This window comes from Temnothorax nylanderi, unplaced genomic scaffold, assembly GCF_030848795.1.
Source record: "Temnothorax nylanderi isolate EJ_2023f unplaced genomic scaffold, tnyl_v1.0 TNYL_tig0006_pilon, whole genome shotgun sequence".
Classification (NCBI taxonomy): domain Eukaryota; kingdom Metazoa; phylum Arthropoda; class Insecta; order Hymenoptera; family Formicidae; genus Temnothorax; species Temnothorax nylanderi.
Genome location: NW_027249068.1, coordinates 1,552,971 through 1,567,162, shown reverse-complemented (window position 1 = coordinate 1,567,162; position 14,192 = coordinate 1,552,971). Strand labels below are relative to the sequence as shown.

The following is a 14,192-nucleotide window of genomic DNA, read 5'->3' as shown; positions in this document are numbered from 1 at the left end:
AATTCCACTTTATTTTCTTCAAAAGTAAAATACACGCTCTGTTTTAAGATTATACTATTACATGACACAATTTTAAGGCCTGAATGTACAAATACATATTATTGTTGTTTATATTGTATTTATATACTTTTATTTAACTTTTATCTAACGATTAATTTAAACGAAAAGTTTTTCAGAATAATACATTACTTTCGAGTTTCGCGTAGTACCTAAAAGTAAGATAACTCTTTTCAATCACTCGTTATTTATTCAACTCGTTATTTATAATATTTTTTCTTACTGTGCTGTTCGAGCAATACCTGAGATTCTCCGCTTTCTCTATTTTTAACGCGCGGGAGCATCCCCCCTTGAGCATCCACCAGGAATGCGTTCGGCCGCAGGATCTCATCTCCGTACTCCGATCACGCTCCAACGAGGTCCCAAAGTTTCTCGATATACCCTTTCACCTACGCTGTATTCGCCGCTATCCCGGACTACGCGATAAAATGAGTTGTTCGCATGACGCGTCGAGACCCCGCCAGTCGGCCGGCTGGCCCCCGTGGACCCGCGGCGCGCTGCGGTCTCCCAACTCCGGAATTACGAGTGATATCGAATCGAATCGCTCGTAATATTATTCGATACGTGTTCCATTATCTGACCGAGGCTTCGGGATTCAAATTAGATTACCGGTAGGTTAGGCTCTCGCGCGCGTTCGTGTAACTCTCTCACACGCATGAGAAGGGGAGAAGAAGGGGAAGGTGCTTTACGAGGAAGCCCTACGGAGGGAACGACGAGCCCTAGAGGAGGGGGCCTCACGGCGGGAACGACGAAGACCCCGCAGCCGCGGATACCTCAGGATCCCTACAATACGGTAGCCTCACGTATTCGCAATTTACTTCTGATTATTATGCTCTCTATACTTACGCGGCATTCTTATTTCTCCCTGTCCCCCCCCCCTTTCTCTCCTCGAGTCCGTAACTCGCTTCGACGATGCCCCGAACGGGGAACCGCGGCAAGGCATCGATTTACGAGCTTCGATCGTTACAATCTTGACGCTAAGCCCGCCGATGCGGGGCTTTGCGGCTCGCTTTTTGAGAGATTTTTGGTAGCAGCCTGTGAGTAATTACGACTTTACGCAATTTTTATCATGTGAGTAAAAATAAAGTTGACTTTAGAAGCAGGCAATTATTTACCGGATTTAATTGTCATGATTTTGATGTATTTCTCGGTGAGTTTTTGCGACACATTTTTCAAGCAATTTTCGATAACAGCTTTCGAAGTAGGTAACTATTTTGTATAATAATAGCTAAAGAAGTGTTCTTAAAATATTTCATATCTCTTTTATACTGCTGACGCAAATAACAAAGAATCCTAAATTTCCATTAATAGAAAAAAAAGATTTTTATTTCTCTTTCCGTACGCATATAATGATTTCCTTTTAGATAACTTATATTTCCCCTCTATGTTTTTAAATTTAAATTCGTTCTTTTTATATAGAATAAAAATTGAAATAATATAACAAAACTAAGATTGATTTTTATATAAGAAAAAGTAGGACAGAAGCACGTTGTAGAATTTGTACTTGTTTTCGCACGGTAGTTGCAAGGACGCGCAAGTGATGTGAACAAGGACAATGCTTTTCAGTACGTTTCGCGCATCGAGTCCCGCCAAAGTGGGTTTTTAACTACCTGTCGGAGTTTATTGCACAACTTAGGTAGGTGCTTATTGCGAGCAATATCTATGTACGTCATAAAAGCTACAAAGTCGACCGCGCGCCGACTACTGCACACGTCATAAACAGCTCACCGGTCAGTACCGCTCGTTTCTGCGTTGTTAATCCGTACTGCGAGAGCTGAAAAAAAGAGAGAGAGAAATCTCGAGAAAAGTTGGACCGAAGCGCACGGAGAACGGAGGAGAGATCGAACACCGCTAATTTTTGCCGGGATCTAAGTGGAAGGTATATCTGAGTCTCGCTACCGATTTATTTTTTACTGGATTCTAGTGAATCGCAGATTATTTTTGCATGGAACAAGTTTAACTCGATGCTCTGAAATTTAGAATCTTCCGAAAATTTGGTAGTATATTGAGAAAGAGACGCAACTGTGCGTATAGCGTCCCAGAAAAATCAAATAGGTGTAATTTTAATGAGTTTAAAAGTTCAATATTCTAAGCGTTCCGAAAATAGTTAATTTTTTTTGTTCTTACACATTTTCTCTTATATTTATCTTCTTAAATTAATAGAAAATTTATTATCCCTGGGAAATGAACTTTATGAAATAGAAAAGGATTTTAATTACGCGCGCACGTAGTGACAAAAAAGAATTTTGGGGAAGATCGATGCGTTCGGTAATATTGACTGCTTCCGGCCGGAGAGCTCTCGTTTTTCTTCCGACAAAACACGTAGGTACATTAATCACGTTCGAGTATGGCGACACGAGTCGCAGTGGCACTCGAGTTTCCAGCTCTCGTGAAAACGAGACGACGATGGCCGGAGGGGTGGGTCCACTGGCACTGGCTCGAATTGTTGTGACAGTTTGCCGAACAAACAAAACATCAGCCCTCCGCCCATTGGCTACTTGACTCCGGATGTCGCCAGAACTTTTTTACCGATTGTGAGGCGAGCGCCCCGCTGCGCTAAGTGACCACTCGTTTTCGAAATAAGTGCGTAGCTCTTTCGAGACACTCGACCTCGACGAAAGCGGCCGAGCTGCGTGCCGTTTTCGACTCTGCTTTCTTTACTTCCAGACTGAACGAGAATCAAATTACATCGCGCCCGTTCTCCCCAAGCCGCGATTTGTGCGTTCCAGGATTGCATCCGTCAAAATAATGCAAATTACGTAACAAACAGATTGAAGCAATATCGTATTTTATCGCAGATATCTCAGAAATAAAGCGTAATTTACCCGCGAGTTTGCGTAACCTAACTGTAAAGAAAACAGTTTAAATAAATTGATTCTAAATTACATTTATGAAGATATCATCTGTAAGTTTTATATCTTGATATCCTTCGCACTGAAATTTTCATGATACTAGAAAGCTGATGGCATTTTGATTCGCCCTTCTCGCATATTCACATATATGTAAAATTGCAGATGGAAAGAGGAAATTTAATTATTTCTTCGAGAAAAGAGAATTAAATGGTCATAATTACTTTATACAATAAATTGCTTTCAAATAACAATGTGATACAACTATAATGCCGTTTTATTTACTTGATATATGATCTCTCTCTCTCTCTCTCTCTCTCTCTCTCTCTCTCTCTCTCTCTCTCTCTCTCTCTCTCTCTCTCTCTCTCTCTCTCAACTTTTTCTCATAAAATAAAAGAATACTACGAACGACATCCGCGAAAATTGTTTGTGTGTTGTATCGTATAAAAAAATATTACAGAAACGTTGGCAGAAATGAACTAGAGGGGGAAACGTCGACCGAGTCGAATTTAAGTTACTTTTCTCTCGACATAAATTACCATTTTATTCCAGTCTGAAGCGCAATACTTCGTGAATTCAATCGAAGCGTCGGTTTCAATTGGGATTTCCCCCTCTCGCGTAACTCGCGGGAAAATTAGCCGGGGAGCTGCGAACGTACGGCGGGATCTTGCAGTTACTATCGCGGGGAAATAATTCTCAATTAGCTGCTGGAGATCGCGGCCTGCTAAGTCGTATTTATGTCCGCCGGTGGCGTCGACGCGCTGCCTTCGGATTTATATTGGACCGAGCTCGGAGATTTATGCGACCGATCCGTCTCAGTTTGTCCGTGGATCTCCGCGCCCCCTCCTCGTCCTTGGCCATCATCCTCGGTGAAACCCTCCTCCCCAACTTTCCACCCCTCTGCTACGGATATCGCGTCTTGCGCTTCTGTACTTACGACACGCAAGTTGTACAGAAGTAATTTTTGTAAACTTTATTTGTACGGATCTTCGAACATTTAATATCGTTCTTCCCTTACCATAATTTGACGTGAATCAAATATAATTTTTAGATCAATATAATCTTAAATGCTTTTCATAGCATTCATATTATTTTAAATCGATCTTTGCCGTTATCATTGAAAACATAGTTGATTTATCGCACAACAATGAAAACGTTCTCTCACAATGATGAGACATGAGCGAGATCACTCCCTTGTGGGACGTTCCAAGGATTTCTCAGTACCGGAGGCAAATCATCGCCGACCCTCGAGACCAAATAGAAATAAATTCGGGGCAGATTACACGCTTCGAGTAACGGTGCACGTCAGGGGACGAGGGCAAGCACGTGTGTCTACGCGTAAATCTTCCGGGTCTTTATTGACACATTCGTGTTGTTAATGTTTTCTTTTCGAGATTTCAATCTTGCCTAATACTAATACGTTGCCTAATACGCTACGCGGATGACGATTACGAGTCTTTAATTAAATCCGATGTAGTTAAGCATCTCTAATTCAGTTTCAAACGTGGATTTTTTTGTACTTATTATATTTGTATAACGGACATGACTCTGATGGATTCGGATTTTAATATAAGTAGAAGATATATTAAAACGTTTGATTTTACAATTTAAAGAAGGCTGACTTTTGCGCAACCGATTTTTCGGAACAGTCCTCTCTGTTTTTGCTTTCTGACGACCGGATGCCTCCTGCGCATCGTTATTCATTTAAGAATCGACGAGCGGGTTCGTTGGCGGGCATAATTTCGCTCGCGCCGTCCGGTCGCATTGCCGAAAAGCCGCAGATCGTCGCATAAAACATCGTTTAGCACCCAATCCGCAGCCACAGGAAATTCGCACGCTCGACAGAATTGCATATACATATAGCGCGGTGTGCCCTCTCGAGGTCCTCCTCTCGCGCGGCGCGAGAAGAAAGAACGTCCGTCATTCTCCGTCTCCCTCTTGCCGGGGCACCGATACAATGGCTTTTACGGCTAACCCCGTCGGAGCCAACCGCCGTTGAAATTGATTTTCGCGTGTCACGTATTTTTCGGCAGCCCCGTCTGATTGTGAGAGATGCCCGCGGGAGCGGCATCCTTTTTGCCGGATCTCGCCGACTGGACACACCGACGCGCCGACACAATCAGCGCGACTCCGACACGAAGATACAACGGGTGAGAAAAGGGTTCAGGAGGGAGCGAGAAAATGAAGGAGAGAAGGAGAGGATTGCCGCGCGAAAAAAAACCTGAACGGGGAAGAAAAAAAAGACACTGTTATTATACTTCGTCATTTGATCTCAACCGATTGTGAGCATCGATTTTATTGGCGCGTTCCAGTGTATTTCTGGCCATAATTATCTTCCCAATTATTACGTGGTTATCAAGGTTGCTGTTATTCGCTATCAGATATTGCCTTCGGCGCTGACTATCCACGAACAGTGTATGAACGTTATACGCGAAGTTCAATTTCAAGTAAATCACAACTGGAATAAGTATGATTGTCTGAATAAGTATGCTTACTCAAGTCGTCGACATTGTATAGATTATAGTTGAAGTTGCGGACAACTGACTTGGCAAATATCATTTCTAAGAATAAATAACGGGGCCTAGAATCACGGTAAAAAAAGGTCAGGGATTCACTAGAGATTTCTTGCAAGAAGCAAATTTGTTATATATTATCGGATTATAATTCAGATAAATGTTGTAATACGCATTATAATTAGAATAAATGCAATAATATACGATATTACAGAGTGGAATATTTATGTTTCGTCAAAATAATTCCTTTCTTTTTAAATGTTCCCGAAATGAGATGTTTCAGAATCTAGCGAAATAACTGAGATTTTATAGAAATCTATATGCTATTTATTGTTATGCTTATCCAAATGCTAAAATAAATTTATTCTGCACTGTTTTGCACACATTTACATCTGTGTATACAAAAACTGATCGCGCAAATTGTATATTTAAATAATTGTAAAAATTAATTATATATAAAGTATAAAAATGGCTATTTAAACTTTCCTTATTTTTATAAGAATAACACGTCTAAGAAAAATCGAAATAAAACCTATTAGAAAGTAAATGACAAAATTCAAATTTCTTTGAATATATTTCTGTACTTCTTCTATGTTATATACACCGTCTTTGTCTCTATGAATGAAATAATAATTTTCATGGAATTATCACGTGCAAATGAAGTCATTTCGTCAGTAAAGGCAAAATTCACCTTTAATTCCTAGCAGAGCCAGAACAGGAAGTCGCCAGAGATGATGGTGTGCGATACCAAGCGAGCGGAAAGAAAAATCGGTTGTTCTTTCTCGATTCGAAGTGACCTTTGCGATTCAGCTCAGGCCTTTTGTTTCACTTAGCACTTTCCGTCCGCGCCCAAACTAATTAGCGACGTAATAAAGCCTCGTGCGGAGGTCCGATGCTATCGAGCGTAAAGATGGCTACCTCGAATCGATTTGCATATGAAAACGGACGAAGCGCGATGCGAGATCGATCTTTCTGCGCTTCGCATAAGGTTTTCGAGATAGCGCCGAATTAATTTCAATTCTAAACAACCGCTCTCATCGAAAACGTGTAAGTCAAATTTAAAAAATTTTATTACACGAAACCGATGTATCCCTTCATTCAAATGTAAAGCCCGACTTATATCGTGCTTCCATTCAATTTTGCTTCTCGGACATCCTACTACGACAAAATAGGAAATACCTGTCAGGACGCGAGACGTCATTATTTTATTATGCACCGATGTATCGAGGAAGGAAGAGAAGGAGAGGGAGAGATGAATCGGACAGACTAATTCACCAGCGGCTTCTCGGCCGCAATTTATCTCATAATAGAGACAAAAATTTCTTTTCAAATAGCCCACAAATTTCCCCGAAGCACCGCCATTCATCGCTCGACAGCCGTTTATGAATGCGCGACGATATCCCGCTCCGCATCCCCGCGTGTGTATCCATCGCTGCACACTCGCGTGTATCTTCTCAGTTAATAGGTGGGATCTGGTCGGGGCCGCTCCGACCGAACGGAAGTCTCGAATTCGAAACAATGAGCCTCGCGAGCCGCGCGGTCTGACGCGAGCAGTAAAGTCTTTATGGCTCTATTCCGCGGCTTCGCTTCTCTTTTCATTCGTATTGGTACGTTTCTTTTTTTTCTTTCCTTTTCTCTCCGCGCCTCTCATCCCTTTTCATCGTCGCTCCGCTCTGTCTTCGTTCCTCTTCCTCTCGGCCGCGTCTCATGTCAGTTTCCCTTTCCTCGTATCACGATATACATATTGTTATACACGCGATGTCGCGCAACAGCGTTAATTCCAAGGATCGCGCTAACAATTTGGCGAAGTCTACGTTTGCGCTATCGTTCAATGATAACGGCGACAATAGCACAAACTGCGAATCTTCGGAATACGCGATGACTTTTCGCGTTGGAAGAATCGTCTTAAAACAGTATTGCATTATTAAAGGATTATTATTCAAATCATATATATTTAAAAGCACAAAAAATTGTCTGTTGATATAATTATAAAGTTACATTGCTAAGTAGTTATGAGCGAGAAAGGATCGCAAAATCGGTATTATTAACGAAAACAGGCAATTCGCGCGGATTTTGAAACAATGTTGTTTTGAAAACTTGACGATTTCCCTGTCGCAGTAAGAATAATGAATTTCCTCGGACAGTGCGGTACGCGGTAGCCTTTAAAGACCGGCTATAAACGAAGCATTACAGTACCGGAAAGGACTCTCGACAACGTAGCGCAGCAACGTGCAATCTAGCAATTCGTAATTGATAGACATTAATTACGCTCGCGTCCCCTATGATTCTGAAAAAAAAGAATCACTTAACGTCACTCGGCCTGTGTGTTGACTCGACAGCAGATGTTCGTTTGAAAATCATCTCGTTTGATATTACCCGTAAGCATTTTATAATGGGTAACGTTACGAGTGACCTTAAACCTCGGCAGTCGCGCAACGTGTATGCTGTTAACATTATCAGTATATAATATTCCACGCGCGAGTTACGCGCACCATCACGCAAAAGTGCCTTACGGAGGAGAAGAATTTATGCTGTGATCTCGCGAGCAAATTTACAATTACATATCGACATGCCGAATCTCGTTGACAGCTCGGCAATAATTTTCAGGGTTTAATTTCAGGACAATACATTTACATTTTATATTACCAGAAGTATTGATTTATCCGACGATCATTAATTAATCTTCAATATCTTGCAGCAATAAAACGATACTGCTTATTTAATTATTTTATCTCTATTATGGATGAACCTATGTTAATCATTCAGCGCCGATATTCTTGTCGTCATTTCTCGGAGCAATAAGACGGCGCAAGCCGGCCAATTTTTAACTCGACGCACGAAGTAGAGCGCGTCGCTCGCATAATTAAAATGAGCAGGCGCGGGTTCGATCTTAGGATTGGATCCCGTCGACCTCGTTTATTCATCGTGTCCGCTTGTTCAATTCACTGTAAAAACCCACGGGGAGATCTCGAGATTAACGCACCTGGTCCGTCGCGCTGTGACTTGCGGGCGAATTTCCTGACCTGTCTAATTAAAGAATGTGAAACGTGCGCGGTTCATGTCCGCGAGACATTAATCTAGCGCAAACGTGGCCGTTCTGGTTTGCCGTTTATCGAGCAATCATATTCAATGTGCTAATGACCGTAAGATCGATTCATCCCTATGCTGTCTGCGGCTATTCGTCAGTTGTATTGTATCTGTAAGATTGCGACGCGCAAAAAGCACTATGGCACCGCAGTTTGAGTATTATAACGCGCTAAATAATGAAAACGAGTATAGGAACCTCCAATTATATGTCAAAGTAGAACTATGAGAACAGTGACGAGATGCGGACAATGTCTTACACGTCAGTTTGAACTGCGTTAGAAGCGCAGTGTTATTAACAATTTAAAGCGAAAGAGTTAACCACAATCGTAGTTTGATACATTGACAAGTATATCTAAATGTTTAAGAGAAAAAAAAGGTCACCAAACGTCTTCTAGTGAAATATATAAATGCGAACTTATGTAAGCTTTAATGTTAAATTAAGCTTTTAACGAACATTCTCATGGATTTATTTCAAACTAGGAAATTATTGTTTTAGACAACTTATTTTTTAAACATCTCGGAATTTGTTAATTGTTAGCGCACAGAACTGACTTCGCGTCGGAATGAAGAAGAGTCGTTATTTACTTCATCCCACGATTAAATAAACGTAATATTTTTCTCTAAAATACATAATGCTCAACAAATTATATAAACGAACGCGTCGTGCCACGCACCGGAAAATTCACACTTTGTTCCGGCTGTAATACGACTGTCTTTACAGCTTACGACTATACACGCTTATGTTAACTAGTCCACTTATTACTGTATGTCTAATTTAACAATCGAACGACCTCACATGGAGAGTGGTATGAGTGAAATAAATAAGGCACGGTCCATAAGTTACACGTATCACGCGACTATGTGAGTATTGTGAGTATATCCCCTTAGCATCATGCAATAGAATATCGCATAATTTATTTTGTACGTTTTATGAGCATTAAACTTTTTCTTGAATTTCTAATTTAATAGAATTACAATTTTCCTTAAAAATTTATCTGGTTTAATTTTAATCTTATAAATCTTAACTCTTTTTTAATGCGCTCGGTATTACTGTGCATTTTAAGCAAATATTTTTTTAGTAGACATAAGATATTATATGTATACACTTCGATTATTTATTTTTACGCACGTTATTTTTATTGTACATATAGGGCGTAATGATGTTATGCCGTGCTTTACTGTAAGTTTTTTATCCTGTTTCATTCTTACTTGGGAGACAACGCAACACTAAAATAAATAATGCATAATACGAAAGACGTACGCCTTATGCAATCACAGTTATATACCTTCGCTTACTCTAGCTCTGGTAGCTTCATCATCGCGCGGCTGACGATATAGCCGGCAAAAGAAACGATTTATGATGTTGCAGTTTAGTGTGACGCGTCTTAAGGAGCGACGTCGTACAAAATTCAATTCATAATTTGACATGATTTATGGGTTATATTTATGGTGCCGGAGAAGCGTCAAGTCCTTGCAATTAAAATGGCTTACATTTGAATATCTATTAAGCTAATATTCATGTAATGTGAAATTGTAACTGGAAGTTCGTGTCGCAGCATACATATTTAACGTAATTCCTTTAAAGCCGCTTAAATTTCTCGCAAGGAAATATTAGATTGACAAAAACACTTAATATGCAACTTACATTCCTTTTGTTAAGATAAATTGATAAATTATTCACACCGTGTAATGCTAATGTTAATATAAAATAAAATAATTATATATTTTCTGGCGATACATAGTAACTCGATAGAACATAGACAGACGTTATTTAATAATCTGATAATGCTAAATGAGTAAGAAATGCATAAGCGAGATGTAATACTAGAGACAGAGCTGTGTATAGATGCATATCGGCTTTATAATACGATTCGTATGGATTGTAAATATGAACAGTGGCGAAAATGTCGGTTAACTCGGAGATGGATACTGCTACCAGGGCGAACTAGAGTTCCCCTGTAAAGGTTAACGAGTGTTAGCCACATTATAATAACGAGGTATCGAACGAGCGGCGGGATATCACGTTTCACCCTTAAAGAGCGGATGTTTCAAGATATTACCGAAGAGCACGAAGGGGAAGAGGGGGAGGAGAAGGGGGTTGCTGTGCGCAAGAAAAACATTTTGCCGACATTCGAGTACCCAACCTCCGCAAAGGGCACACGCGATCCTCATTACGCGAATGGCGCGTCACGATCGTTATCAGAGAGAGCCTCTTCCGGAATATTATATTATCATACAGGGGATAATAGCCGTGCTATTATACGTCTCGCTTAATCAAATCGTAGAATGCGAAAGAATCCTGCATGTAGGGACATACGGGACATTTCGTCAATTTTTGCGCGTGTTTTTGTTGTTGTTGTTGTTATAACGCTAGAAGTAACTGTTAATTGATACATCCAATTCTGAACGTATCAACTATCCATTCCGGCAAGAAAATTCATAAAAATTGATAATTCAGTACATAGCAAATATAGACGATCTAATAAATCACATAATGTGCATTGCACAGATTTAGTTTGTGAAAATTTCAAATTTCCTACCCTCTTCTTCCGTCATGTTGACAGAAAGCCCACCATACTCTATACGCTCTCTTTGCTCGTCGATAGACGAAAGGTGTTTAAAGACCCGGTATCGATTTCCCGCCTGGTGACGATGACAATGGCGTTGGTGCGGAAAACAAACGAGCGTCCAGGCGCGCCGGTGCTAACAGCGAAAATGAGCTTTTCCCCAATAGCATCGCCTGCAAACGTCGACGGCGCTCCCCACTATCGGTGTGAGGTATCTTCAGAGTAAAGGATAACGGTGGTTGTACACCACCGTGCGCATTGATAATGGTTTGAGACCATTCAGGACTGTCCTTGTATTCAGGGTTCATTCTCACTCCAAGCGATTGTTGTTTCGAGTTCAAGGCATAACGACATCACGAGATTCGAGATGAAATATTAAATAATTCTAGCAAACTAAAAAAATCATAAACTAATGTTATGAAAGAAATTCTATCTTATTTCAAAATATGATTAAATTTGAACGCATCTTAAACACTGAAATGTCCAAAGTTGAAAATTAAATACTTATCAGATTTGACAGGAACTAAAACTGTTATTTCCTAATGAGTGGACAGAACGAATTAGACATCATTCGCACTATGTGCAAATAAAAATGACGGGTTTCTTCTACAGTACACTATTTAATGACAGTACACTGTTTAACACATTTTATTTTATCTCAATACAAAGTAACGGTTATTTAATTTCAACATTGGCTATTTAACTTCTTGATTATCCCCCTACATATTCAAAAAACGTTTGAATGCTCTGTCTCTGAAGATGTTAAAATCTCTGAACCCATGCAAGCACAGCCCTGATGCTCTTCTTGAGCCGGCAGTGATACCTTGGTGTCGGCGTCGCGATGATAGCACCACCTCCTCCTCGTACTTCTGCCTCGCACCGAAGAGAAGCGAGGGTGGAAGCGGACGACATGGCGCAGACAGGGGTTGAGGGCCGCGTTTAGAGGGGGATATCACTGTCGTTGCCGGGAAATCGGGCGGAAAATGGGAAATCCAGCGGCCTGGTGACAAATGGTTGATCACCGCGGGAGAGAGAGCTGCTCGCTCCGCCCGCCCGGTATTACGAGGGCGACGACAAGGGATGGGGCGAATACACCGCGGTCATTGGGCAGGAACGCGAAGCTATATGGACGCGAAACTTGGGACGGTGATGTACGTGGGTGCAGGGCCGCGATGCGGTCGCGGTATAACGTCGCGCCCTTTTACATGATCTACTATAGCTATAGATTCATTCGCGATCGGGTTCACACGTGCAATCCAAATGAATCAGTTGTTTTAAACACAATACGAGAGTCCAAGAGTTAAAATTGTTAAGGCAATGTTAATTTTTTAAACAGGAAAGAATTTTACGATAAGTAATAATATCTTGTAATAATTGTGTGATTTGTACTAAATTTTGGCCAGTTAAGTCGATATAATTGAAATACATTCGAAGATTATAAGGATTAATTCCAAAAATGTGAACTAAAACTACGTATATAAAAAAGGCTTTCGAAAAAGTCTTTTAATTGCCACGAGGCGTTTTTTTTTTGTTAATTTTATTGCGAATAAATTCTACAAAGACATCTGTTCGTAAATCTTTAAATTTTGTATATACCTAATATTTAATCGCTTCACGACAACTTTTACCGAAAAAAGTACATTTTTGGAAAAATTGAAAAAAGACCGACCCTGGAAGGAGCGATCTTATAGAGCGTTTTTATCGCGCCAATATCAGAAGGTGTATCGACACGGCTGAAAGTTGATTAGCCAAGACTCCAAGACGCCGTGGCTCATAAATCGGTCCATTTATTTTACGCGGCCAAGCGAGCTTCTTTTGTCACCTTCGACGGGAAAGCGTTTTTCCTTACGGTGAGTGGCGATATCGATGTCGGTGCTTCTACGAGCGGAGATAGGCGGAGAAATGGGCACTTGTAAGTTACGACAAAAGCAATGCGGATCAGCCTTCGAGCTATGGTCGCCATACGGTACGAGAGCCTAGGGTGAGGAACCCTATTCTGCCAGGGGACGCGAAAAGTGGGAGAGAGCGATAAAACGGAAAATTGCCGGATTCCCGGGGAATAATTAAACGGCGTACACGCGTCTTTGCGTGTAAACGCGTTGACGCACGGCCGCCCAATTGTGTCTTTTTTTTTCACGCCAAGAATTTTCGTTTATACCGCATTAAAAAGGGAACGAAGAAATAAAAAAAAAAAGCGTAAACCATCTTCCCGTTGTAAAAGTAAAAAAGAATGGTTTACAAAATTAATTGTTACTATTGCGGTATAATACAACATCCGTAGCAAGATTTTAGACCGATGTAAGGAAAACCTATATGCTGGAGATTTGAAAGTATTGATGAAATATTAAAATCTCTCTATTTCGCGAACTCCTATTAAAGAAATTCTAAAATTTCACGGGGTAGACGTTGAAACGTGACATTTTCCCGGGAAACGCGGAAAAGTTTCTCGGTCCAGCAATCTGGTGAAGTGACTAGCAGTACGTACGCGACAAAACGGAAAATTACTGAATTCTCAGAGGATAATTAAATGTCACCCCTCTCGCGGAGCGGGCGCGCTCGCTCCTCGCCCCTGTCCGCGCCCCTCGGACTCTTCCCCAACCTCACATCGTGGATCCCGCGAGCATTACGAATCGGTTTACACCTCTCCTCTGCTAATATCTCGTCCCTCGTCGAAGGACCTCGGCATTTCCCGCCGAGGGTAGGGACGCGGAGGAAAGGAGACAATACGCCCGGATAATCGCGCGAAACGATTCGCTCTTTTCACGGCCGATTAAGCCCGCAATCTGTTGACGGAGCGAGAGAGATGGAGCGAAAGAGAAAGAGCGGAGTTGGTGGATGCTGAAATAACAGGCGGCTTTTGATCTGTCGTGATTTTCGAACCTCGCACACCGCTCGTGTACTTAGCCGTTAATCCGCGAAAATCTCCGCCGCGTTAATGCGACGATTTATGTTGCGTTAATTCTCGAATGTAAACATTCAATAATTTTTCGATTTTTAAATATATGTGACTTTGTAGACTATTATAAGTCTACAGTTTTATTATAAGTCTATAGTTTTCTTTGAATCTCGCATCTGGGTTTTCTGATATCTACGAACTCGTATAAATAGGTATAAAAAAC

The 14,192-nt window shown here is 41.0% G+C and overlaps 1 protein-coding gene and 1 long non-coding RNA gene across 2 annotated transcripts in view; one reads left to right on the top strand and one right to left on the bottom strand.

Annotated features, from left to right (window-relative positions):
• The window catches only part of LOC139778245 (uncharacterized), a 121,932-nt gene that overhangs the window by 48,187 nt on the left and 59,553 nt on the right, over positions 1 to 14,192 (bottom strand). The window lies entirely within an intron of this gene.
• The window catches only part of LOC139778222 (uncharacterized), a 48,340-nt gene that overhangs the window by 7,986 nt on the left and 26,162 nt on the right, over positions 1 to 14,192 (top strand). The gene's annotated exons all lie outside the window — the stretch shown is intronic.